A 26,664-nucleotide genomic window follows, 5' to 3' on the forward strand; every position below is an offset into this window, starting at 1 on the left:
TCAAAAAATGTGATGTGTCCACGTTGTGTTTTGGGGCATTTCCAGTCACGGGCGCTAGGCCTACCCACAAAAGTGAGGTATCATTGTTATCGGGAGACTTGGGGGTACGCTGGGTAGAAGGAACTTTGTGGCTCTCTCAGATTCCAGAACTTTCTGTCATGAAATGTGAGGAAAACGTGTTTTTTTAAGCCAAATTGTGAGGTTTGCAAAGGATTCTGGGTAACAGAACCTGGTGAGAGCCCCACAAGTCACCCCATCTTGGATTCCCCTAGGTCTCTACTTTTCAAAAATGCACAGGTTTGGTAGGTTTCCCTAGGTGCCGGCTGAGCTAGAGGCCAAAATCTACAGGTAGGCACTTTGCAAAAAACACCTCTGTTTTCTGTCAAAAAATGTGATGTGTCCATGTTGTGTTTTGGGGCATTTCCAGTCACAGGCGCTAGGCCTACCCACAAAAGTGAGGTATCATTGTTATCAGGATACTTGGGGGTACGCTGGGTAGAAGGAACTTTGTGGCTCCTCTCAGATTCCAGAACTTTCTGTCACGAAATGTGAGGAAAACGTGTTTTTTTAAACCAAATTTTGAGGTTTGCAAAGGATTCTGGGTAACAGAACCAGGTCAAAGCCCCACAAGTCATCCCATCTTGGATTCCCCTAGATCTCTACTTTTCAAAAATGCACAGGTTTGGTAGGTTTCCCTAGGTGCCGGCTGAGCTAGAGGCCAAAATCTACAGGTAGGCTCTTTGCAAAAAACACCTCTGTTTTCTGTCAAAAAATTTGATGTGTCCACGTTGTGTTTTGGGGCATTTCCTGTCACGGGCGCTAGGCCTACCCACACAAGTGAGGTTTCATTTTTATCGGGAGACTTGGGGGAACATTGGGTAGAAAGAAAATCTGTGGCTCCTCTCAGATTCCAGAACTTTCTGTCATGAAATGTGAGGAAAACGTCTTTTTTTAAGCCAAATTTTGAGGTTTGCAAAGGATTCTGGGTAACAGAACCTGGTCAGAGCCCCAGAAGTCACCTCATCTTGGATTCCCCTAGGTCTCTAGTTTTCAAAAATGCACAGGTTTGTTAGGTTTCCCTAGGTGCCCGCTGAGCTAGAGGCCAAAATCTACAGGTAGGCACTTTGCAAAAAACACCTCTGTTTTCTGTCAAAAAATGTGATGTGTCCACGTTGTGTTTTGGGGCATTTCCAGTCACGGACGCTAGGCCTACCCACAAAAGTGAGGTATCATTGTTATCGGGAGACTTGGGGGTACGCTGGGTAGAAGGAACTTTGTGGCTCCTCTCAGATTCCAGAACTTTCTGTCATGAAATGTGAGGAAAACGTGTTTTTTTTAAGCCAAATTGTGAGGTTTGCAAAGGATTCTGGGTAACAGAACCTGGTGAGAGCCCCACAAGTCACCCCATCTTGGATTCCCCTAGGTCTCTACTTTTCAAAAATGCACAGGTTTGGTAGGTTTCCCTAGGTGCCGGCTGAGCAAGAGGCCAAAATCTACAGTTAGGCACTTTGCTAAAAACACCTCTGTTTTCTGTCAAAAAATGTGATGTGTCCACGTTGTGTTTTGGGGCATTTCCTGTCACGGGCGCTAGGCCTCCCAACACAAGTGAGGTATCATTTTTATTGGGAGACATGGGGGAACGCTGGGTGGAAGGTAATTTCTGGCTCCTCTCAGATTCCAGAACTTTCTGTCATGAAATGTGAGGAAAACGTGTTTTTTTAAGCCAAATTGTGAGGTTTGCAAAGGATTCTGGGTAACAGAACCTGGTGAGAGCCCCACAAGTCACCCCATCTTGGATTCCCCTAGGTCTCTAGTTTTCAACAATGCACAGGTTTGGTAGGTTTCCCTAGGTGCCGGCTGAGCTAGAGGCCAAAATCTACAGGTAGGCACTTTGCAAAAAACACCTCTGTTTTCTGTCAAACAATTTGATGTGTCCACGTTGTGTTTTGGGGCATTTCCTGTCACAGGCGCTAGGTCTACCGACACAAGTGAGGTATCATTTTTATCGGGAGAGTTGGGGGTATGATGGGTGGAAGGAAATTTGTGGCTCTTCTCAGATACTAGAACTTTCTGTCACGAAATGTGAGGAAAACGTGTTTTTTGAAGCCAAATTTTGAGGTTTGCAAAGGATTCTGGGTAACAGAACCAGGTCAAAGCCCCACAAGTCACCCCATCTTGGATTCCCCTAGGTCTCTACTTTTAAAAAATGCACAGGTTTGGTAGGTTTCTCTAGGTGACGGCTGAGCTAGAGGCCAAAATCTACAGGTAGGCACTTTGCAAAAAACACCTCTGTTTTCTGTCAAAAAATTTGATGTGTCCACGTTGTGTTTTGGGGCATTTCCTGTCACGGACGCTAGGCCTCCCAACACAAGTGAGGTATCATTTTTATTGGGAGACTTGGGGGAACGCTGGGTGGAAGGTAATTTCTGGCTCCTCTCAGATTCCAGAACTTTCTGTCACCGAAAAGTGAGGAAAACGTGTTCTTTAGCCAAATCTTGAGGTTTGCAAAGGATTCTGCGTAACAGAACCTGGTCAGAGCCCCACAAGTCACCCCGTCTTGGATTCCCCTAAGTCTCTAGTTTTCAACAATGCACAGGTTTGGTAGGTTTCCCTAGGTGCCGGCTGAGCTAGAGGCCAAAATCTACAGGTAGGCACTTTGCAAAAAACACCTCTGTTTTCTGTCAAACAATTTGATGTGTCCACGTTGTGTTTTGGGGCATTTCCTGTCACAGGCGCTAGGCCTACCGACACAAGTGAGGTATCATTTTTATCGGGAGACTTTGGGGTACGTTGGGTGGAAGGAAATTTGTGGCTCCTCTCAGATTCCAGAACTTTCTGTCACGAAATGTGAGGAAAACACATTTTTTGAAGCTAAATTTTGAGGTTTGCAAATGATTCTGGGTAACAGAACCAGGTCAAAGCCCCACAAGTCACCCCATCTTGGATTCCCCTAGGTCTCTACTTTTAAAAAATGCACAGGTTTGGTAGGTTTCCCTAGGTGCCGGCTGAGCTAGAGGCCAAAATCTACAGGTAGGCACTTTGCAAAAAACACCTCTGTTTTCTGTCAAAAACTTTGATGTGTCCACGTTGTGTTTTGGGGGATTTCCTGTCACACGTGCTAGGCCTACCCACACAAGTGAGGTATCATTTTTATTGGGAGACTTGGGGGAACGCTGGGTGGAAGGAAATTTCAGTCTCCTCTCAGATTCCAGAACTTTCTGTCACCGAAATGTGAGAAAAATGTGTTTTTTTAGCCAAATTTTGAGGTTTGCAAAGGATTCTGGGTAACAGAACCTGGTCAGAGCCCCACAAGTCACCCCATCTTGGATTCCCCTCGGTCTATAGTTTTCAAAAATGCACAGGTTTGGTAGGTTTCCCTAGGTGCCCGCTGAGCTAGAGGCCAAAATCTACAGGTAGGCACTTTGCTAAAAACACCTCTGTTTTCTGTCACAAAATGTGATGTGTCCACGTTGTGTTTTGGGGCATTACCTGTCACGGGTGCTAGGCCTACCAACACAAGTGAGGTATCATTTTTATTGGGAGACTTGGGGGAACGCTGGGTGGAAAGTAATTTCTGGCTCCTCTCAGATTCCAGAACTTTCTGTCACCGAAATGTGAGGAAAACGTGTTTTTTTAGCCAAATTTTGAGGTTTGCAAAGGATTCTGGGTAACAGAACCTGGTCAGAGCCCCACAAATCACCCCATCTTGGATTCCCCTCGGTCTCTAGTTTTCACAAATGCACAGGTTTGGTAGGTTTCCCTAGGTGCCCGCTGAGCTAGAGGCCAAAATCTACAGGTAGGCACTTTGCAAAAAACACCTCTGTTTTCTGTCAAAAAATGTGATGTGTCCACGTTGTGTTTTGGGGCATTTCCTGTCACGGGCGCTAGGTCTACCCACACAAGTGAGGTATCATTTTTATCGGGAGACTTGGGGGAACGCTGGGTAGAAGGAACTTTGTGGCTCCTCTCAGATTCCAGAACTTTCTGTCACGAAATGTGAGGAAAACGTGTTTTTTTAAGCGAAATTTTGAGGTTTGCAAAGGATTCTGGGTAACAGAACCTAGTCAGAGCCCCACAAGTCACCCCATCTTGGATTCCCCTAGGTCTCTACTTTTCAAAAATGCACAGGTTTGGTAGGTTTCCCTAGGTGCCGGCTGAGCTAGAGGCCAAAATCTACAGGGAGGCACTTTGCTAAAAACACCTCTGTTTTCTGTAAAAAAATGTGATGTGTCCACGTTGTGTTTTGGGGCATTTCCTGTCACGGGCGCTAGGCCTACCCACATGAGTGAGGTATCATTTTTATTGGGAGACTTGGGGGAACGCTGGGTGGAAGGAACTTTGTGGCTCCTCTCAGATTCCAGAACTTTCTGTCACCGAAATGTGAGGAAAACGTGTTTTTTTAGCCAAATTTTAAGGTTTGCAAAGTATTCTGCGTAACAGAACCTGGTCAGAGCCCCACATTCACCCCATCTTCGATTCCCCTCGGTCTCTAGTTTTCAAAAATGCACAGGTTTGGTAGGTTTCCCTAGGTGCCGGCTGAGCTAGAGGCCAAAATCTACAGGTAGGCACTTTGCAAAAAACACCTCTGTTTTCTGTCAAAAAATGTGATGTGTCCATGTTGTGTTTTGGGACATTTCCTGTCACGGGCGCTAGGCCTACCCACACAAGTGAGGGATCATTTTTAGCAGGAGACTTGGGGGAACGCTGGGTGGATGGAAATTTGTGGCTCCTCTCAGATTCCAGAACTTCCTGTCACCGAAATTTGAGGAAAATGTGTTTTTTATCCAAATCTTGAGGTTTGCAAAGGATTCTGGGTTACATAACCTGGTCAGAGCCCCACAAGTCACCCCATCTTGGATTCCCCTACGTCTCTAGTTTTCAAAAATGCACAGGTTTGGTAGGTTTCTGTAGGTGCCGTCTGAGCTAGAGGCCATATTCTACAGGTAGGCACTTTGCAAAAAACTCCTCTGTTTTCTGTCAAAAAATGTGATGTGTCCATGTAGTGTTTTAGGGCATTTCCTGTCGCGGGCGCTAGGCCTACCCACACAAGTGAGGTATCATTTTTATCGGGAGACTTGGGGCAACGCTGGGTGGAAGGAAATTTGTGGCTCCTCTCAGATTCCAGAACTTTCTGTCACCGAAATGTGAGGATAACGTGTTTTTTTAGTCAAATTTTGAGGTTTGCATAGGATTCTGGGTAACAGAACCTGGTCAGAGCCCCACAAGTCACCCCATCTTGGATTGCCCTAGTTCTCTAGTTTTCAAAAATGCACAGGTTTGGTAGGTTTCCCTAGGTGCCCGCTGAGCTAGAGGCCAAAATCTACAGGTAGGCACTTTGCAAAAAACACCTCTGTTTTCTGTAAAAAAATGTGATGTGTCCACGTTGTGTTGTGGGGAATATCCTATCGCGGGCGCTAGCCCTACCCACACAAGTGAGGTATCCTTTTTATCCGGAGACTTGGGGGAACATAGAATAGCAAAACAAGTGTTATTGCCCCTTGTGTTTCTATACATTTTTTCCTTCCAAATATAAGAGAGTGTGTGACATTGCAGGAAAAAGTTACAGAGTAAAACGTAGAGGAAAATTCCTGTTTTTTTCACCTCAATTTCAATATTCATTTTTTTTCTGTTTTTATTTTCTGTAGGAATCCCTTGTAGGATCTACACAAATTACCCCTTGCTGAATTCAGAATTTTGTCTACTTCTCAGAAATGTTTAGGTTTCTGGGATCCAGCATTGGTTTCAGGCCCATTTCTGTCACTGACTGGAAGGAGGCTGAAAGCACAAAAAATCGTAAAAATGGGGTCTGTCCCAGTAAAATGCCAAATTTGTGTTGAAACATTAGGTTTTCTGATTCAAGACTGCCTGTTCCTGAAAGCTGGGAAACTGGTGATTTTAGCACCGCAAACCCTTTGTTGATGCCATTTTCAGGGAAAAAACCACAAGCCTTCTTCTGCAGCCACTTTTTTGAAAAAAACTAAATTTTCACTGTATTTTGGCTAATTTCTTGGCCTCCTCCAGGGCAACCCACAAAGTCTAGGTACCTCTAGAATCCATAGGATGTTGGAAAAAAAGGACGCACATTTGGCTTGGCTAGCTTATGTGGACAAAACGTTATGAGGGCCTAAGCGCGAACTGCCCCAAATAGCCAAAAAAAGGCCTGGCACAGGAGGGGGAAAATGCCTGGCAGCGAAAGGGTTAAGCAAATATTTATTCGAGGTAGAATTACTGAGAAAACAAAAAGATGTAGAATTTTAAAGGCCGAACGAGTCCCCCCTGTCTGTCTACTATAAGAGTCTTTGTTTATGCTAATAAAAAGAGTATAAATGTCTCGTGAGGTTATCCATCGTTTTAAAATATTTGTTAGCATATTTAATTAACTAGCAATTATTGTTTTACTATTATATTTTGTACATCATTGACTTTTAGGCCGCTACAGTTTTTACTCGTAAAATGTCTTTCCTATTGTATATTATGAGAAATGTTATTTTCTTATTACGAAATCGAAGTCTTAACTGCTGGTATTTATCTCTTATAGTTGCATCATCCGTTTTTAACTGAATTGTAACTTTATAATAACAGTTTTTTAAACTAATTCTTAATATTTCTGATGAATGTATTCGAGTGCATGAATTTTTGTATGTTTTAAGGAAATACATTTCCGAAATAAACATTTCAGACAAATATATAAATTAGAAGTTATTATGAAGAAAAATATTCGATAAGCGGAACTTAGTCATGTGAAATATGATAAAACTTTTATATCCTCTGAAGGGCTTGTTGGGCAGCCTAAAAATCAAGATCTTTTAAATAAACTAAAAATACTATAAATTGGAAGAATTTGCAAAAAAACAAATCAGGATTAAGCTGGATGTGTGTCTCAAGGTTCACTGCTGTAAATAGGTTTTCTGTGGCCTTCAAACATTACTAGAACAGTTGCAGGTGTAGAGATCGCCCTACTGTATTGCTATGACTTTGGCTGGGGTTGATGACTTTCACATTTCAAGGGCATCAAAATTCATATTTTTGTAGCTTTCGTTCGTTGGACTTACCTAACAGTCGAAAACCAGAAAACTTATTTAATTTCCTTCGTAATGTATTTTTCTAGGGTTTACGTTCAGGGCTTACCACCCATCACAAGTAAAGACTGAGATGCCAATGACGGTATTATGAAATGGAGTTGCCAAACACCAACAGTAGTTTGTGTACTTCTCCATTCCCTGGGCAGCCCATGAAACTACCACGTCACGGGATGTATGAACTACAGAGAAAGGCTGTTTATGCAGTGTCCTATAACTTATGGTGTCAACTTGTTCTCTCCCGCATGACTAGGGTAATCATTGAAGGAGTTGTCGGTTATCTATTCCAAAGAGCATTTTAATGCCCTCTCTTTAGCTAGTCTTTACCAGGACCAACCAAACCTTCTGGTAGTTCGAATATTTATTTTATTCTTGTCTGGAGACAGCATCATCCTATATCGTCGGTGTACTTTTTGTAATCATTTGTTAAATGAGACCACGTTACACAGAGATGATTTTGGGGGCACTGATGTATGTTCTCTTTGAAACCATACCTAGGGTTTGGATGAACATCAGAATGATAGTTACATTCCATTCTTATTTTTAGTTAAATGCATACAAATTAGGATGTTTAACTAAAATTTGGCAACTTACCCATGCTTTTGACTACTGCTTCTAGGAATATGGTGACTGCAGAGGTCATTGAATTGAGTGCTAAGGGAATATAGTGTCTGAGGTAGTGTTGGGGATTTCTACCTTTTAAATATATTACATTTCAATTGGTCACAATGGTAGAAGCACTGTGGTGTTGCTTTTCATTGCTAGAAATGACAGGTACGTGTTGGTGCACTTCAGTGGAGAAAGAATACAGCAGGCACTCAGTAGAATGAAGAGTCCTGCATACTGATGTTACTGCAGGAAGCTCCTGCATACTGGTGTCACTGCAGGAAACTGCTGAGCACAGTGCGATCACAGCAGCAGAGAAGGGCAGCTACTGGTTTATATTTTCTGAGATTTGAGTAAAGTTTTGTGTGCCCAGAAGGCTGGGCATGCAGCAGATGCTCACTCCATCCCGAGCAATCCGCATTAATTTAGAGGTTGCTTGTGTAGAGTCTAGTGAAGGTGCAATAAGCATGTGTCCCTGTGCAACTGCCCCGGCCGCCCCTGCCTTGAACCTGACCTGACTTCCTTTGGTTTCTCTGAGGCCGGGGGTTGCAAGGGCAGTAATAGAAGTGGAAAGAGAAGTGCCAGGGGTCACAGCTACGACCACTGTTGACTCCCAATTGACATACATGACACAGTTGAAGATTTAAAGTGCAAGACTGTACTACTGAATATGGAGGCCATGAAAAATGTGCTACAAGAATATCACAAATTGTGGAAGATTAAAATATCAAATTGTAAATGCACTTAGAAGAAGTATAGATTACGTATGTGCCTTGAAGCATAGATTACTTACGTACCTTGAAGTTATATATATTGCCAAGGTATATACGTGAAATGAGGTAAAGAAAATCTTTACTTTTTTGTTCTCCGTAATTGCCTTCCTTGATATTTTGGCTCTGATATTCAGGGTGCACAAAAGAATGCAGTACCAACTAAAATATACATCATATATCATAACATACAGCTTAAACCCCAAGGGCTCCTTTTATCCAGCAAACGCAGCGTTTTCTGAATAATCATTATACAATTGTTAACTTTCAAAACAATCCATAGGTCTGAAATCAAGGCAGCTTTGGCTGCTTTACCAGCCTCATGTAACCAAAGTAATTAATCAATACATTAGGAATGCATACATTCAAACTTGGGGGGAGCTTTAGGTTAGGAATCTCCATCGTTGGTCTATTTAACCGACATTCACATTTTGTTCCCCCACCACCGACACAGCATGTGGTAGTGGGTCAGCCAACTTTATCCATTGTCTCTCCTGTACTTTGAGTTATAGCATAATGCCTGATCGCCTTAAGTACACTTCATTGGAGGGAGGAAGATACTTACTTTGCCAATCCTTATTTGGTCAAACGTGTGTGTTTCTGTTAATGCACATTAAAATAGAATGCATTATCCTTCAAATGTTTTTTTTTTTTTAAATCTTTTGTGGCCTATGGTCACAGCAGTAAAAAAATAAAAACAATGACCATCACACAAATTTGTCGAGCAGAAGGAATGGCTTTGCCAGTGTTTGTTTAAAGGATAAATGTCACCCCAAGACGCTGTAATACTTAACGAATTGTGTTTATTTTTTGAGGTAGCACAACCTGCAAGGGTATAGTAGTGTTGTGCGAGTGACTCGAAAATGGATGGATTTTGGAACTGAATTAGCAATGGTATCACATTTTACCAATAAAGTTCGGTAGAGTCATTATATTGCAATACGCACATTAGTATTCATAGTGAACTAACTTTTAACAGTAGGGTGTCAATCCATGGACTAGCCAGACCCATTAAGTTTCTTAATCTATCAATGGATGCTATCCTTTCTATTCCAACAATCTCAGCTGAGAATGGCTAATTAAACCATGCCAATCACATTTTAATGAAACTCCTGAATGAATCCATTTGTAATGTAATTATTTTTCCCAGTGGTCTCAGCAAGACGTGTAATGCTATTGACAGCTGAACAGCAGTTAAATGCCAATGGCAACAGTTGATCAGCGTGGTGTGTGCCAATCTGATGCTGCGCAATAGCTTTTCTAAAAGTCACGGTCTCGTCTCGTTTTACAGAGATCCTAGTTTAGAGCACATCTCCCCCTCAAACTAGAATTGACTAAGATTATGCAGACAATTTCTTGCTCATGCCCTAAAAATAGCTTAAAACAATCCAATTTCTTGAAAAAGAGGTGAACATGCTAACATTCTTTCTGATGAATAGCAGGATAAATGAAAAAAAAACTTAAGACGTAAGGCAGCTCATTTATTTAAAACATATATATTAATTATGTGATGCAACCATACCATACAAAGTACTCATTTTATGTGTATACGAAATTCTAATTCAAGATACATTTTGTATTAACTACTGTGGATTTAATTTGGGGAGATTCATTGCAAATCTAGAGGCAGATTTAAGAGCCCCTTGCGCCATCGACACGTTAGCGTCATTTTTTTTACACCAATGTGACGTTATATGGCCAAAAACGCCAATCCAGATTTACAAAGTGGCACAATGCATGCATTGAGCCACTTTGTAACCCTTTATTCTACATCATGCATGTGCCATGCATAATGTTTGGAAAGGGGTGTTCACCCGAAGGGGGGGGGGCCCAAAAAAATGACACAAAGAAATTTAAGAAATTTCTTTGCGTCATTTTTTTTGTCACTTTTAACTTCTGCTTACAGCAGGAGTTAAAAGGAGGCACACCATTATTCATAATGGACCACAATTGGCTTTGCAGGAAAGATTTTGATGCTAATCATGCAAAGCTTCAAACTAGTTCAAAATGTTTTATGCTAGTTCCCTAACTACCTCCATTGTGCGCTGTATCTTAGATACAACGCACACATGGTGGCATTTGGGGTGTGCTAAGGGGTGCAAGAAAAGTGGCGCTGCACTTATGGTTTGTGGCTGGTATTTAGTAGCATTGGGCTTTGTTTATAGTGCCATTTTTCTTAAATCTGGCCCCAAATGCTAATAAGGTAAAACAGAGTACGTACTCTTCCGAACGCAAACAAAATAGTTTATTTTCAGTTCTCATTCGTCCACTGTCATTGTGGCGTTCTTTTTTGGTGATATTAGACGTTGCACTGTGAGTGCACCCACCTCTCAGATATGGTCCATACCCACTGCATGAAGTATGCCCTGTAATCTCTTGTAATTAATGCCAGGAGAGTCATAGGCAACAAGTAATACAAAGACTCCTTATTCATTCCATTTACAGCTATGCACTGAGAGCCTTGTCAAGGTATTGTAACTTTGTAAAATGCTTCTGCTGTTACAAAACGAATTAGCACATTGAATATATATGTTTCCCCTCTCTTCATTTATCTCCTCAATTTGATTAGTGCACCTCCCAATTTGTGTCAAACTACCCTGGAACTTCTTCAAATGAACGAGGTTTTCAACCAAATGGTAGCACTCTTTAATCCATGCCATAGCCTATTAAAGTCTACTTATTACATAAGAGTTGCTGTATATATTATAGCCGTCATAGCTCACTTCTGATGGCTATACCTGTTATTTAAAGCCATGAACCAAAGTTACAGGAGAAAGAGAGCCTTTAACAAGTGGTAAAGCCTGAGGCTGAAAGGCTGCTAGAACATTCCTCTTGCTGAGGATAGAATGTTCTGAATTAAAAAGTGAGAAACAGAAAGGCAAACAATGGAATGTTGGCGCAGAAGGCTTTTACCAGCCATTATTAGACCTGAGCCACTTTACTGTTTACAATGGAGCTCCCAACATTCCACAGTTTTTTTGTTTTTTAATTTGTGTCACACTTTCACTCTGGACACCCATAGAATTCATTTATCTGGGGCACCATGGTGGGAGCCCCATTGCCCCTGCAGCCCCACTGGCTCCCTGCAAGAGGCCCCATTCATCAGGATGAGCATGAGCTAAAAATTTGTAGATATTTTTTTTATTTTATTTTTTTTAAACCATGGTGCCCTGGAGCCCACCCAAAGCACTCTACAGCATTCCTCATGTGGGGGTGTTGCTGATTCGGCACCCATCCCAGGTGTAGTAGGATTCAGCACTACTCCTGCCCCACGGTAGCAGTTTTCTTTGACTGAAGGAGAGCATCAGGGAAATTTATGTGCTCCAAGAGCAACTTTCTTTTGCTGCCAGGTGGGTGCACAATAGTCTTCCTTACTTGCTTTCTTGAGAGTAGGGAATCTATTGTATCCTGGGGGTTGGTGTTCACCGCACCACACTGCAAGAGAGCTGGCCACATTGGAGCGGGTCCCAGGGCATTGAATGGTTCAGAGAAAACAGGTGCTTACCCTTCTTCCCATTATTTTGAAGATGATCCCAGGGAATGTAATCCCCGAGAGCTCGATGATTCTAAGAGAGTAGGGCCGTACGCCCCCCCTCTTCAATTAAACCATGACTCTGAGGGATAGGGTCCTCTGGGCCGCAGAGAGGGCCAGGGATGGGGACCACCCCCCCTTTTTTTTATAGAAGGTAGTTTCCTTTTTTTCATTTTACATCATTTTACAGCAGATTTGCAGATCGTCTGTAAATCTGGGTAAAAATGAAAAAAAAAATATTTTTGGCCCCCAGTCGGGGTTCCTCTGGGAGCCACTCCACAAGGCCTAGGTGGGCAAGGTGTTCCTACCCAGCACCTTATATGTTTTTTAAACACCAAGTCATAAAATGGCTGCCACCACATCTTTGTTGGTTTGGTGCCAATCAAATCTTATCTTAAGATCTGTTGGCTCCGTGGATGTTCCACTGCATGAAAAAGCACATTTCTTGATTTTAAGTTGGCATGCATGACTGAGAATTGGGGTCTCCTAGTGTGAATTTTGGGTGCTCGGAGTGCACTTTGAGAGATTTTCTCACCGCAAACGGTCGCGAGCAGTCATGACCATTCACAGTGAAAAGGCTGCTGCTCGAGTAGAAAATCTGCTTGAGCAGCAGCAAAATCAGCTTCCGGGATGCCGCATGGTGCTATTTTTGCTGATTTTTCAGCACGGAACAATATCCCATCTCTAAAAATCAGCCCACTTCCACCCATTTTCTGCACTGTGTGGAATCTGGTAGAGTTTTCATGTAACTCTGCAGAATTCTGTGAAGTGAAATTCTGTGAGTTCCGCCCTTCCTTAGTTTTGGGAATCCCCTTTTTCTTGGTCCCTGCTTGATGGACCACCATCAAACTTTCCAGGAAGGAGCTGAGGTAGATTACATTATTATTTGTAAAGTTTACTTAAGATTCATCAAACAGCTCCAACGTTATAAGGAAACCACAAAATGCTCTTGTTATGAAAACGAGGTCCCCCCTACAAGTACTACTAGTGGCAACTGCACCTAGGTAAAATAAATAATACATTATTTTTATGCACAGTGTTCTAAGAAATGATGTGATTAGACATGTTATGATTCTTGCTGGGAATGCTATGATTTATGATGCTATTAGTGATGCAGTATGGAAGGGTATATGCAGTGCATGGAGAAGGCCAGAGTTATAGTCAATGTAGCGTGGCTTGTGAGTTTACAACACTGTGTAAAAAGGTGCACAGGTTATTAAATGTTTCAGACGGGGCACCAGTTGCATTTCTAAGGTTTGTGCAGTTTCAATTGGTTTTGTATAGAAATAGTAAATAAATAATGTTTTCCTAACTATAACTAAACTTTAACCTTTGTTTTTCATTGAACTTCTATTCATTTTTTTATTTATGAAAAATGTTTTTGTTACATACTAAAAAGTAAATCCAGCTACTTTGCAGCTGTAAAACATCATTTCATTGGCATAGAGACCTGTCTATTTTAGGAATTTACAACCCTTTTCTCCATTCCCAGTGACATCTCCAAAGTTGAAAGTTGTAGTGTTTCATAGAGTGAAACTCCTATCCTGCAAACTCACCTTTGACGCTTTTCTGCACTCTGACGGCTGACTAACAAGATCCTATTCTGCCTCAGGAACAGGAGGAAAAAACAGGAAGAGCAAATGATGCAACAGGAGGAACAGGAGTATGAGCTGAAAAAAATTATTAAAGAGTCTGTTGTCTGGGAGTTTCTCCCGTTGTCAGCTTAAGAAAAAAAGTAGATGCCAAACTGGTAACCTGCACCCTTTGTAAAAAGTAAACTTCCACTGACAACCAAAAGCAGTATTCTGTTGGGACAGCAGGAATGTGGAAACACCTGATGGCAAGCCACTCAGCCAGCTTTGTGTGGGCCAAAAAAAGGTTGGAGAAGGAGTTCCAAGAGGCCACAGCAGCAACATCAGCTGCAGTCACTTCTTTGGACACTGCAAGACCTTAAACTTCTTGAGCATCGTTGAGACTTCCACAGCCACCCTTTCCATCTGTCCTAGCCTCAGTAACTGCTCATAGGACTGTGGTGCCAGACTTATGGAGGCAGCATAAACATATTGTGGACCAGTATTCTGTGCCTTACAGTGATTGTTGCAGGAGAGAAAGATCTCAACATACACCATGAGCTTGTCATAGCTCACCAGTGTCCACCCCAACTTCCTTGTTTGTTTCCTTTTGTTGTCCTCCTATTTCATGTTCACCTTTTCTTGTTGGTTGGTCATGTTGATTGTGAAAAAAAGACTTACAGAAAAAAATGAAGGAGAAAAGAAATAGTTATTCTCAGAACTAACCAAACATGTGAAAAAATAAAGATCTTATATTAACCATATGCTTCAAGTATCAGAAACACAACATTAGAATGAATATAGAGATAAACAATAGGTATAAGGTAAGTTAAACATGTGCCGTATGGTAGCTCAATACTATATGGTAAGTTTATATTACAGAACTGCAGTGATATCTGAATGTATTACAAGTGAAGTACACTGTTGTAGAGTGGGGTGGCCTAAAGTGGAGTGGACTGTCATAAAGTGGAGTGGTGAATAGTGGATTATGTTACAGTGCAGTGTCGTTGAGTAGCATGTCATTGAGTAGAGTGATGTCGAGTGGAGTGCAGTAAAGTGGAGTATCATTGAGTGTAGTGTCACACACTGGCAAAGGGTAAGTAGCTCTTATAGAGAGGAGAGGCTGAGAGTGGAGTACCGTAGAGAGGAAAGACATAGGGTGCAGTGGAGTAGAGTGTTGTAGAGTGGAATGTTGTACAGTGGAATGTCATACAATGAAGTCTTGTAGAGTGGAGATTTTTTTAGAATGTGGTAGAGTGGAGTAGAGTAGAGTGTCGTAGTGTGGCATATGATGGAGTAGAGTGTCATAGAGTGACATACACTGGAGTAGAGTGTCATAGAGTTGAGGAGTGCAGAGTGCCATACTCTGAAGTAGAGTATTGTAGAGGAGTGTAGTAGAGTACCATAGAGTACCATAGAGTGGCAGAGAGTGTAGTACAGTGTTGCACAGTGTCTTATAGTGGAGGGGAGTAAAGTGAAATCGCGTACCTTAGAATGTCAACTCACATAATGGAGTGGTGTGGTGTAAAGTGGAGTGGTGTCAGAAAGTAGAGTGGTGTGTCAGAGAATGGAGTGTAGAGCCATAGAGTGGAGTTATGTGTGATGGAGTGGCATGGGGTAAAGTGTTTTAGAGTGGAGGGGCCAAAAATATAGTTTCATAGATTGAAATTACATCTCATAGAGTGGAGTGGAGTGGCCTGACATAAACTGGAGAGTGGTGTAGTATTGTAGAGGGGAGTAGAGTATCTTATAGTGGAGTCGCATGTCATAAAGTGGAGTGGGATAGACTGAAGTAGACCTTTGTAGAATGGAGTGTCATTGTGTGGAGTGTTGTTGAGGGAATTGTCATTGAGTGCTGTGTGGTTCAAGTGTAGTATGGTACTGTGGCATAGAGTGAGTAGAGTATTCTAGAGTTGAGCAGCATACAGTGTAGAAGAGTGGAGGGGAATGGCATAGAGTACTGTGAAGAACATTTTTTAGAGTGGAGTGTCATACAGTGAAGTCTCATACATTGGAGTGCTATAAAGTGGAATTTCTGTGGTAAGGTAGAGTAGAGTGCATACAGTGCAGTAGAGTGTTTCAAAGTAGCATACAGGAGAGCAGAGTATCATAGAGTGGAGGAGTGTAGAGTGTTGTACAATGGAATGGAGTATCATACAGTGGTGTAGAGTCTATTAGAGTATCAGAGAGTGCCACAAAGTATAATAGAGTGTTGTACGGTGTGTTATAGTAGAGGGGTGTAGAGTGGAGTGGCAAAGAGTCAAGTGCCATGTCATACAGTTGCTTGGCATAGAGTGATGAGACATAACGTTGAGTGGCATAGAGTGGAGTAGCATCATCTAAAGTGGAGTGCTGCATGGTAAAGTGAAGTAGAGTATTATACAGTAGAGTGGTATCTCATTCAGTGGAGTGTTATGGACTTTCCTAGAGTGGAGAGGAGTGGAATGTCATTGAGTGAAGTGTCATCAAGTGAAGTCGTGTGAAGTACACTGTTTTTTAGTGGAGTGTCGTTCAGTGTAGTGTGTAAAGTGGAGAGGTGTAGAATGGTGTGGCGTAGAGTGCAGTGCCATGTCATACAGTGGTGTGGCATACAGTGTCTTACAAAGGCATGGCGTACAGTGGAATGGTATCTCATAGAGTGCTGGTGTATGTTGTAAAGTGGAGTGTAGATGTCGTAGAGTTGAGTTTTGTCATAAACTAGTGCCATGCAGAGCCACTGAGAGGAGTAGAGGCTCGTACAGTGGTGGAGCGTGGAGTGTTGTACAGTGGATTTGAGTCTTGTACAGTGACGTAGAGTGGAGTGGCGTAGAATGGGAAGACATTTCTTACAGTGGAGTTGCATGTTGTAGAGTGTAGTGGCATGTTGTTGTGTAGGGTGGTGCAGCGTGGAGTTGCATACAGTGGAGTGCCATGCCATAGAATGGAGTGTCTCCTGGTAGAGTGCAATGACAGGCCAAGGGTGGAACTCAGCTCCGCCGGGAGAGTTTGCAGAATTCAGGCACTTTGTGCTATATGGAGTAGTGCTGAGTTCTGCAATCCAGCCCATGGAGTGGAGTTCATTTGTGCATGCAACATTGGATTGTGGTAGTCTCTCGTGAGCTCCATGACACCACCAGGCTACTAGCCAGCGTGTGCAAGACTTGTGTTTACTCTCACTGCTTCTGGCCACAACGGCAGTCAAAACAGGCATGAATGCACCTGGAGTAGATTTTCCACTCCAGATACATCTGAATATAGCAAAAAAGTGGTTTTTCAGTATATTTTCTCTTCAAGTTGTTTTTTGATTGAGAAGCCTTTTTTTCAATAGGAAGTGCCAAGAGACCCAACTTCCTGTTACTGTCCAGTAGGATCCTCCCAGTACTTTGTCCATTTCCTGGACACTTTTCACTTGGATTTCAAGGTAGAATGATCACTCTCTTTGTCTCCTGGATATAGCTTTGGATTTAAGGACTTTGGGCCTGATTTATGAAAAGTTAGTGCTGCCTTTGCATCATTTTTTGATGCAAAAGTGGGGCAAACTTACAAAATATAATTATATTTTGTAAGTTTACACACCTTTTGCATCAAAAAATGATCCAAAGGTGGCGCTAACTTTTCAGAAATCAGGCCATTTGTTTTTGTGAAATCACAAAAGTAAGTTCAAAAACGTTTGCATAAGGGTGTTGTTTATTTGCTTGGCATGCACCAGTATTTCTTTGCACTTTAATTTGATTTTTAAATTTTATAGTGATGGGTGGCCGGGAGTTTTAGTATAGTCCTAGTTATTATTCAGTTTGCATTTCATTAATTTTTCACCTTTTGTAAAGGAAAATTGTTACACAGCTCAGTCAGTACCTGTTATTTTCTACATGTATGTAACATTTGCACTACTATTTTACTATGTAGCGTAGATTTCTAAAGGGCCATCTAGCCACTAGGCCCAGTACTACTAGTCACTGGTGCATGAAATAAAAGTTTCAGTGGTATATGTTTTAAAAACTTAATTTCGGTCAGGGATGGCCTTGTGGCGCAAGGACTACCGTGGCATCCATTTTTCGGACCATGGCCAGGCTGGCAGTCTGCATTTCAGGAAGCCGGAACCACCGCAGCCCATTTGTTTGTGCTCGTTTGGCATTTTTTGCTGCAGTGTGCCCCAGGAGGCACATTTAGTGCTCTGAGTTGTGCTGCAGCCCCTGGCAGCGTCCCTGACTTTCCCTTCCAACTTACCTACTTGGGTCCTTTCTCTTTTTTCTTCTTTTTTCTCCTTTTTCTTCTATCTTCATGTCTTCTTTCTTCTTGGTCTTCCACATTGTCTTCTTCCTTAATATTTGTCTTCCCAGCATGCCTTTTTCCTTTTAATTTTCTATATATTTTTTTTTTTTCTCATTCATTTCTATGTGGTCTTTCCCAATCCAAGATGGTGTCGTACGTTCTTCCTGTTTTGTCACTTCCTGTTTCATGTATAAAAGCATCGCAGTTCCCTCCTTCCTTGCGTTGCAAACACTTCCATCTTGGTGGTGATTCTCACTCCTGTTTCCAGTTTTCTACGCACTCCTGCTTCTTGCCTGCACAATTGACTTCAATTTTTTGATTTTTTTGATTGTTTTTTTCCACTCTTTCAGGAGTTCCTGTGATAGAAGTTTTTCCCGATTACTTGGGTTTTTCCTCTGGGACTCCTTTTGGAGGGTACAGTCTGCCATGTTTTTTTTTTCCAGTCGTCAGCACCGTGACTACTAGAAGGGGTCGCCCTTGTCTAAGCCAGTCCAGAACCAGTACGAAACCAGGCATCCCTCCAAGTACTGCAGCCTAAGTCGGTAAGAGATGTATAGATTGTGACAGATTGCAACGCCAAAAGAATCAGCGTTGCGTGAAAACCATGAAGGGACCACATGATGATGTTGCACAGAATGCACAATCCATGCTTCATACTTTGCAACAAGCCCAAGAATAACAACAACTGCGTACTGAGAATACAGCACTACAGCAAGCCTTGACTTCTCGACCTATGGATATACCTCCTGTGTCCACCTCGACACCACGATATTCTGGACATCCTAATAAAAGTAAAGGAATTTCTTGACTCTTTGACAGTCTTCTTTGCCTTTCGACCCTTCCAAGTTTCAACTGACAAAGCTAAGGTGGATTATTTGATCAGTGCCTTGTCTGGCCCCGCCCTAGCTTGGACGACCCCCTTGGTATCTTCTGAGGATCCTGTATTATCCAATTATCCTGCCTTTCTTAAACTCTTTAAACAGATGTTTGAATGAACCAGGTTAGAGGCTGCTGTTGAAGAAGCATTATGCGAAATATGGCTAGGCAATCAGGATGTATTGCAATACATGACCTGATTTAAAAAGTTAGCAGCCGAGGACCTTGGGTGGAACGCACTTTTGTAACGCTGTTTCTCCAAGGACTTTGAGAAGAAATAAAGGATGAATTGGTACATTCTACTCATTTAAGATCCCTGAAAGAACTGATGGATCAAGCATTGAACATTAAGTATCGGTTGCGGGAACCTAAGATGGAAAGGAAAAAGCCTTGATTACAGTATCAGTCCAGATTACCCGTTCCACAGCCCATTGTTCTCACGAAATCCATCCTGAGGCGAACAAGTCTACAGAAGAAGAACCCATGCGGATAGATCTAGTTTGTGGTCCTTTATCTGAATCAGAAAGAGAAGATAGGCAACAAAAGCGCCTTTGTGTTTATTGTGGCAAGGCTGGTCACTTGATGTGGATGTGTCCTGTCCGTCTTTCAGACCTACGGGAAACGCCAGCACCCATCCCCTGTGAGGTGGAAGGGGATGGGAGGAGTAGACTTACCTTCAATATGTTCCTCCAAAGAGAATACCGCAGCTCTGTTTATACTGTTCATTACAGTACAGTGCTCCCACAATCAAGAAGAGCAGGTATTTGCATTATTGGATTGTGGACAAGCGGTATCAATTTGGATGAAACTTGGGCCAAAAAAAGAGGTATACCACGAGTTCCAAAAGAGATGCCAGAACAAGTCCACACAGTAGATGGTTCCACGCTAACCTCAGGACCAGTGGTGGATACTACACCCACCCTCTGTCTGCGTTTTGGAAGACATCAGGAACACATTACCTTTGATCTAATATCCTCTCCAATTATTCTGTGCTAGAATGGGAATTACTTGCTCTCAAGGCTGCCTGTAAAGAATCTAGACATTTCGTAATGGGTACCAAAGAACCGTTTGAAGCAAGAAATGATCACCGTAATCTACAATGTCTCCGAAATTTCCAGTGTAAAAATAGCCGGCAGGCAAGATGGGCTTTCTTTTTCAGCCAATATGGCTTTGTAGTGACCTAGATTTCTGGAACTCAGAACCTAGTAGCTGATGCATTATCTTGTTGCTATCCAGAAAGCGTGAACACTTCCTCTCCAAAAATAATAGAACTCGGTCGAATCATCGGGGTTGCCCAGTCCTTTCTTGATCGTGTTAAGACAGAATACCAATATGTTCCACTTGAAGAATGGAATATCTTGAGTCCTCAATTACAAAAGAATCAGGACTACTTCTAACATCAAAACACTCTATTGGTGCTGACCAAGAAAGTACAGACCAAGGCTTTACAGATGTGCCATGATTCTCCCGTGGCTGGACATCATAGAATCAAGAAGACGCAGGAGTTGCTCCTACGTTCTTTTTGGTGGCCTACACTTAAGAACAATGCAGAATCCTATGTAATATCATGCCCTGTATGTGCTCAAACCAAGACACCTCAGACCAAGCCAGCAGGATTATTGATGCCCTTGCCTGTTCCCTCTGCTCCATGGCACACCGTGTCTACAGATTTTATATGTTCGTTACCGTCTTCTTCAGGGAATCATGTCATTATGGTAACCATTGATTCATTTACGAAGATGGCGCATTTCACAGCCTTAAAGAAATTGCCTACTGCCAAAGAAATTAGCCATATTTTCATGCAAGATATTTTTTGTCTACATGGTCTTCCACAAGTCATCATTTCAGATCCCAATATGTGTCATGTTTTTGGAAGGCTTTTTGTACCTCATTACACATTGACGTCTCCCTTTCATCGGGATTTCATCTACAGACTAACAGTCAAACTGAACGATTGAATCAGGAACTCCACCAGTATCCATGTTGTTTCTGTGATCCCACACAAAGTAACTGGTCTGATGTCCTTCCTGTAGCTGAGTTTTCATATAATAATACAGTGCATAGTGCAACAGGATCAACACAATTTTTTTTTTTTTTGCACCTACGGCTTCCATCCCAAGACCTTTCCCACTATACCTCATGTGCTACCTCCTGTTCCTGTGGTTACATCATTTGCTCGGCGACTCAGCCATATCCAGGACCTGATCCGTACCACTCTTTCGGCTTCTAAACAAACTATGAAAAGACGGGCTGATAGCCGATGTCGGGCGGCACCATCTTACCAACGGGGAGACAAAGTATGGTTTTCTTCCAAATTACTGCCTTTTCGTTTTTCTCCAAACAAATTCAAACCCCGCTTTTATGGTCCTTTTCGCATACTCCAATTATTGAATCCTGTTGCTGTTAGACTACATTTTCCCCAGACTTGGAAAGTTCATCCAGTTTTTCATGTTTCACAGCTCAAGCCTTTTGTTCCTGATCCTTACCATAGATGTTTTCAATGTCCTCCTTCTCTTTCTGTGGATGCCCATCCTGAATATGCGGTACAGGAGATCTGTGATTCACTCATCTTTCAGGACAAGCTACAATTCCTGATTTACTGGAAAGGTTATCCCCTCAGTGACTGTTTATGGGAAGATGCTTCTTCAGTCATGCACCCCATTTGATTCGTAGTTTTTTCTCTCTTTTTCCTGACAAACCCGGGGCCTCAGCAGGGGGCCTACTGTGATGTCATGGACTATCATGGTTTTCCCTTTTTAGACCACGGTAGGGCCGGCAGTCCGTTTTTTTGGACACCGAAACCGCCGCAGCACCTTTTGTTGTGCTTGTTTGGCGTTTTTTGCTGGGGTGCGGCTCAGTAGGCACATTTAATGCTCCGGGTAACGCGCAGCCCCTGGCAGCCTCCCTGACATTAACTTCCTACTTACCTACTTGGGTCCTTTCTCTTTTTTCTTCTTTTTTCTCCTTTTTCTTCTATCTTCATATCTTCTTTCTTCTTTGTCTTCCATATTGTCTTCTTCTTGGTCTTTTTTCTCATTCATTTCTATGTAGTCTTTCCCAATTCATGATGGTATCGTAAGTTCTTCCTGTTTTGTCACTTACTGTTTCATGGTAAATAAGCACTGCAGTTCCCTCCCTTCTTGCGTTGCAAACACTTCCGTTTTGGTGGTAAACCTCGATCCTGTTTCCAGTTTCTATGCGTTCCTGCTTCTTGCCTGCAGAATTGACTTCTATTTTTTTGCCTTTTTTCATTGCTTTTTCCTCTTTTTCAGGAGTTCCTGTGATAGAGGTTTTATCCCATTACTTGGGTTTTTCCTCTGGGACTCCTTCTGGAGGGTAGGGACTACCTTGGCGTTTTTTCCAGTCGGCAGCACGTGGCTACTAGAAGGGGTCACACTTATCTTGGCCATTCCAGAACCGGTAAGAAACCAGCATCCCTCCAAGTACTGCAGCCAACGGTGGTTAGAGACATGCAGGTCATGACAGGCCTTAGATTAAATACAAACTGTTGGCTACTTTTTGCATTTAATTTTTTTTGCAAAAAGTGAATATGTTGTGTGGTAATGTTTGATGGCATAGGTGGTTGTATGTAAGGTTGTTATGAAATTTTGATAGCTCAGTTATTTTTTGTGTTTTGCATTGCTGAATTATTGTTAGTGGTTTCTTCAGTGTTATCACCATGCCTCCTTAAGGCCAGTGTGTATGTATGTGTGCGGGTGTATGTGTGTGTGTGTTTGTCATTGTCCAACAGTCGTCCTTTTTCTCCCTGCGCTGTGGCCAGGGGCCATTTTGTATGGTCTACGTCCATAGGGCTACATGTGTTCTTTGTTCCCCATGACCCTCCAGCCGGTGTCCCTTTGCCATAGGCTTGGTTGTGTTCTTTATTTGTTCCCCATGCCTCCTTACTTTTACTACTTGTTGTTGTCTTATTATGTGGGTGGCAGCCATTTTGTGCTTGCAGCCTATGTTCCTTTGCCATATGCTTGCATATGTTCTTTCTTTGCTCCCCATGCCTCCTTGCTCCTTGTAGTTTTACCATGTGGCTGGCAGCCATTTTGTGCACGCAATCAGTGTTCCTTTGCCATAGGCTTGCATGTGTTATTTCTGTGTTTCCCATGCCTCCTTGTTGCTATTGTTTGATCAAGTGGCTGGTGGCCATTTTGTCCAGCCAGCCACTGTCCCTTTGCCAAAGACGTGCATGTGTTATTTGCTTGCCACTGCCTCCTTGTTGTTGTTTGACCAAGTGTCTGGCAGCCATTTTGTGCATGCAACCTATGTTCCCTAGCCATATGCTTGCATATGTTCTTTCTTTGTTCCCAGTGCCTCCTTGTTCCTTGTTGTTGTTGTTTTACCATGTGGTTGGCAGCCATTTTGTGCATGCAGCCAGTGTTCCTTTTCCATAGGTTTGTAAGTGTTCTTTCTTTGTTCCCCATGCTTCCTTGCTCCATATTTTTCAATCATGTGACTGGCAGCCATTTTTGCCATTCGGCGTCCCTTTGCACAGGCTTGTGAGTGTTCTTCATTTGCCATGCCTCCTTGTTGTTGTTTTACCATGTTGTTGGCATCCATTTTGTGCATCCAGCTAGTGTCTTTCCCATGGGCTTGCATACAAACATCAGCAATTATTGACCATCTCATTTGTTTAATTTAAGTTATATTTTAATTATTTACTTTATATTTGTTTATTTTTTTTCAATTTTATTTTTATTATTTTATTCCAAACTTATATTTTATTTTATTTTTATTTTTTATTTTATGTTTTTATTTTATTTGATGTTTTATTTTGTTTCATTTTTTATTTTAGTTATTTTCAAATGTCTTGTTTTTTACTTTATTCTTTATCATTTTTTATTTTTTTCAACTTTTTTATTCATTTTATTTAATTCAGCAATATGCCTTGTTCCATCCATCCATCCATCCATTCTTCCATTCTTCCATTCATTCATCCATAAATCCATCCACCAAAGGGGCACAGCCACGCAACAGCATTTCAGTTCCTTTAGGTGTATAATAATTCTATTTCTTCCTGGACACCCTGGATGTGGTGCGCTGCATGACACATCAGCAGCATAATTCTTTTTGTTTTATTATTCCATGTCTCCTGGACCACCTTGCTGTAATAGGTTTTTTAAGGATTATTCCATTTACCCATGCACCTCTCTCTGATTACCGTAGGTGTCTCCTTTAAAACAGACGGAGATGAAGCAAAGAGCTATATCTGCATGTTGTACTGCCTGATTTGAAATGAAATTTTATGGTGTGGTGGTATGGTTTGACTTTACAATGTTTGATTAAATTGGTATTTATTATATTAGTAACAACCTAATTAATATTGCATTTGTCTGTATATTTCAATCTGCAGCAATGCCACGTTTCCCTAACTATATGTTTTTCTCACTTGGTTGCTTTTAGGTGCACAAGAGAAGAGATGTCACATCACCCACAATACTGCCAAAGAGAAGTCCTGTATAGATACTTCGGTCTTCCAAATTCTTTCGCTTGTGCATCTTAGTGCCACTGCCAACTGAGAGCTTAAGATTTTCCCAAAGAACGGTTCTCTCAAGAAAGTGCTCAGTGAGAAAAAGCAGCTTTCCACCAGTGGTGTGCTGACAGTAACCTTTTTTGGGAGACGTGTGCCTACCACACCAGCCTCTGGGTGGAAACCTGGAAGCAGCTGCGCTTCATTTACAGCACAACCCCAACCTAAGCCCAAGACCATGTATGTCACTGAAGCAGCCACTGCAATCATGGTTATGACAACAAGCAGGGACGTTGAATTGGATTCCTAGCTTTCACAAAGTAGTACCTAATCATTTCAGTAACAGAGCAAAGTGGACAGCAGCCGCAGCCAGCAATGATAGATCATCCGAAAGTTGAAGCAGAACAGGAGGTCGAGCTTCCTGCCGAGCAAGAACCTCCTCTTTTAGAATCAATGGTTTTGAAATTTCCAGCAGAAAAAGAAAGGTTGCTACTCTACCTTATTCTCCAAGCACCATTTCTGATGACGATGATAGGGACATGGAGTGGACACCAGCAGAATCCGGGAGATGGCTTGAGAGGCAAGGGAAAAGAAAAGTTCCAGAAATCCTTAGAATCATGGAAGGGATGATGATGAGGAGGATGATGATGACAAGCCGGTCATTGTTATGGAAGCTGGCACAGAGGAGTCTGACATTACTATCTAATCTTCTCAGGCAGCACTGCCAGCCCCCATATTTGTAAGGTCCCAGTAGAGACCTGCACCAACCCATACCTCAGTAGAAGTATGCACAGCAGAGAAGCAATTGACACACCCACCTACCTCCAGTTCTTCTTCAGACATTGGCAGTGGCCCAATAAGAAAGCGCTCCTCCACAGTTTGGGACTTTTTTAATGATTCACAAACAGGAGAAGAACATTGTGATATGCTCCATTTGCCACATGAGTGTTTGTTGAGGTAAGCCTGGTTCACATTATGGTTCAGGAGGCCAGACGACCTATATGAGAAAACATGACGCAATCTGGTGGGAGGAGCACCTTAAAAATGACTGAGTGTAGCTGCAGTGGGGAAGATAAGGGGAGCCGGGAAACATCAGCTAAAACTGGTCACGGTGGAAGGTGAGGAAGAAGAGGGTGAAATCCTCATGCAAAGCAGCCCAGCCCCAGCACTGCATTAGAATCACCCGCCTCTACAACCTTACAATGACTCAGAGTTAGACATAGACACCATGGCATACAGTGACTACACCATGATGTACATTGAGATGCTCATTACGAGTTTGGCAGTCACCAGTCCGCTGCGGTAGAGGAGGCGAGCAGACCGCTTCAAGCCCGGCGGAGTAGACTGCCATATTATGACCATCGCGTGATCCCACCGCAATACAGCCAAGGTTCTGCCAGTACCTTCAGTGCGTTTGGACCGCCGCCGACAGTGGTAGCCATCGCCAGGCTGGCGGGGACCAATTCACCGCCCACCATATTACGAGTCTGCAGACCGCCAGGATTTCTGGGGCGGTCTGACTGCCACAAAAAGCCTGGCGGAAACTGCCAGTATAAAAGGAGACACTCACCTCCAGGGACACAGACACGTCCGCAGCCGCCATGGAACCCAAACTGGAAATCTTCCCACTGCTGTATCTCTCTATACACCTCCAGGCCCAGCGACAATGACAAAGATGACAACCGTAATTACCCCCATCTAGCACACACTGGAGGGAAGGACAAAGTTACATACCTACACACACCCAGCAAGGACAATGACGGCCACACACACCCGGAAAAAACCTCTCGTATCAACACACACATCTACAGGCACACCCCCCCACACTAACTACACAAACGCATACGTTAAATACACACACCATGGCCAACATACACGTGCCATTCACACAGCACACTGCACACGCACACCACCGCCACTGTCAAACACATCCATACTCAACACCCCACAATCACACAACGACAACAACAACACAAATGCATTGTCAGAAAGGCGCCCAGCTCCACCCGACAACACATACCGTCAGCAATACCTAGCAACAACACACAATCATATAAATAGTACAGATTTTCAAACAAGGCCTCAGGTGACACATCACGTTCAACCAACATACAAAGAACATCACAGATGAATCACTATACACATGGACGCACACATCACTACCAAACAATGTCACACACAACCATAGTAACACAACACAACAAGCACATAGCACAAGTCATCAGCCCACTGCAAGCAGCAACACAGATACATCCCATACACATACAACACAAACATCAAACGATACAGATATAACACAACCATGTTGAAGGAAATCCTGGACAATTTCTCAAAAGCTTGACATCCACATCTATGTGGCCAGATGTATTGAATAAATAAAAATTAGTTAAAACTATGTGTGATTGAGGCCTACTGGCCAGTCAGCAAATGTCTTAAGTGCCACAGGCACATTGGGCACAATCACATGCCCCAACTTGACTCCTGACTGCAAATTGGCCTC

Source organism: Pleurodeles waltl, chromosome 10 (assembly GCF_031143425.1).
Source record: "Pleurodeles waltl isolate 20211129_DDA chromosome 10, aPleWal1.hap1.20221129, whole genome shotgun sequence".
NCBI lineage: Eukaryota > Metazoa > Chordata > Amphibia > Caudata > Salamandridae > Pleurodeles > Pleurodeles waltl.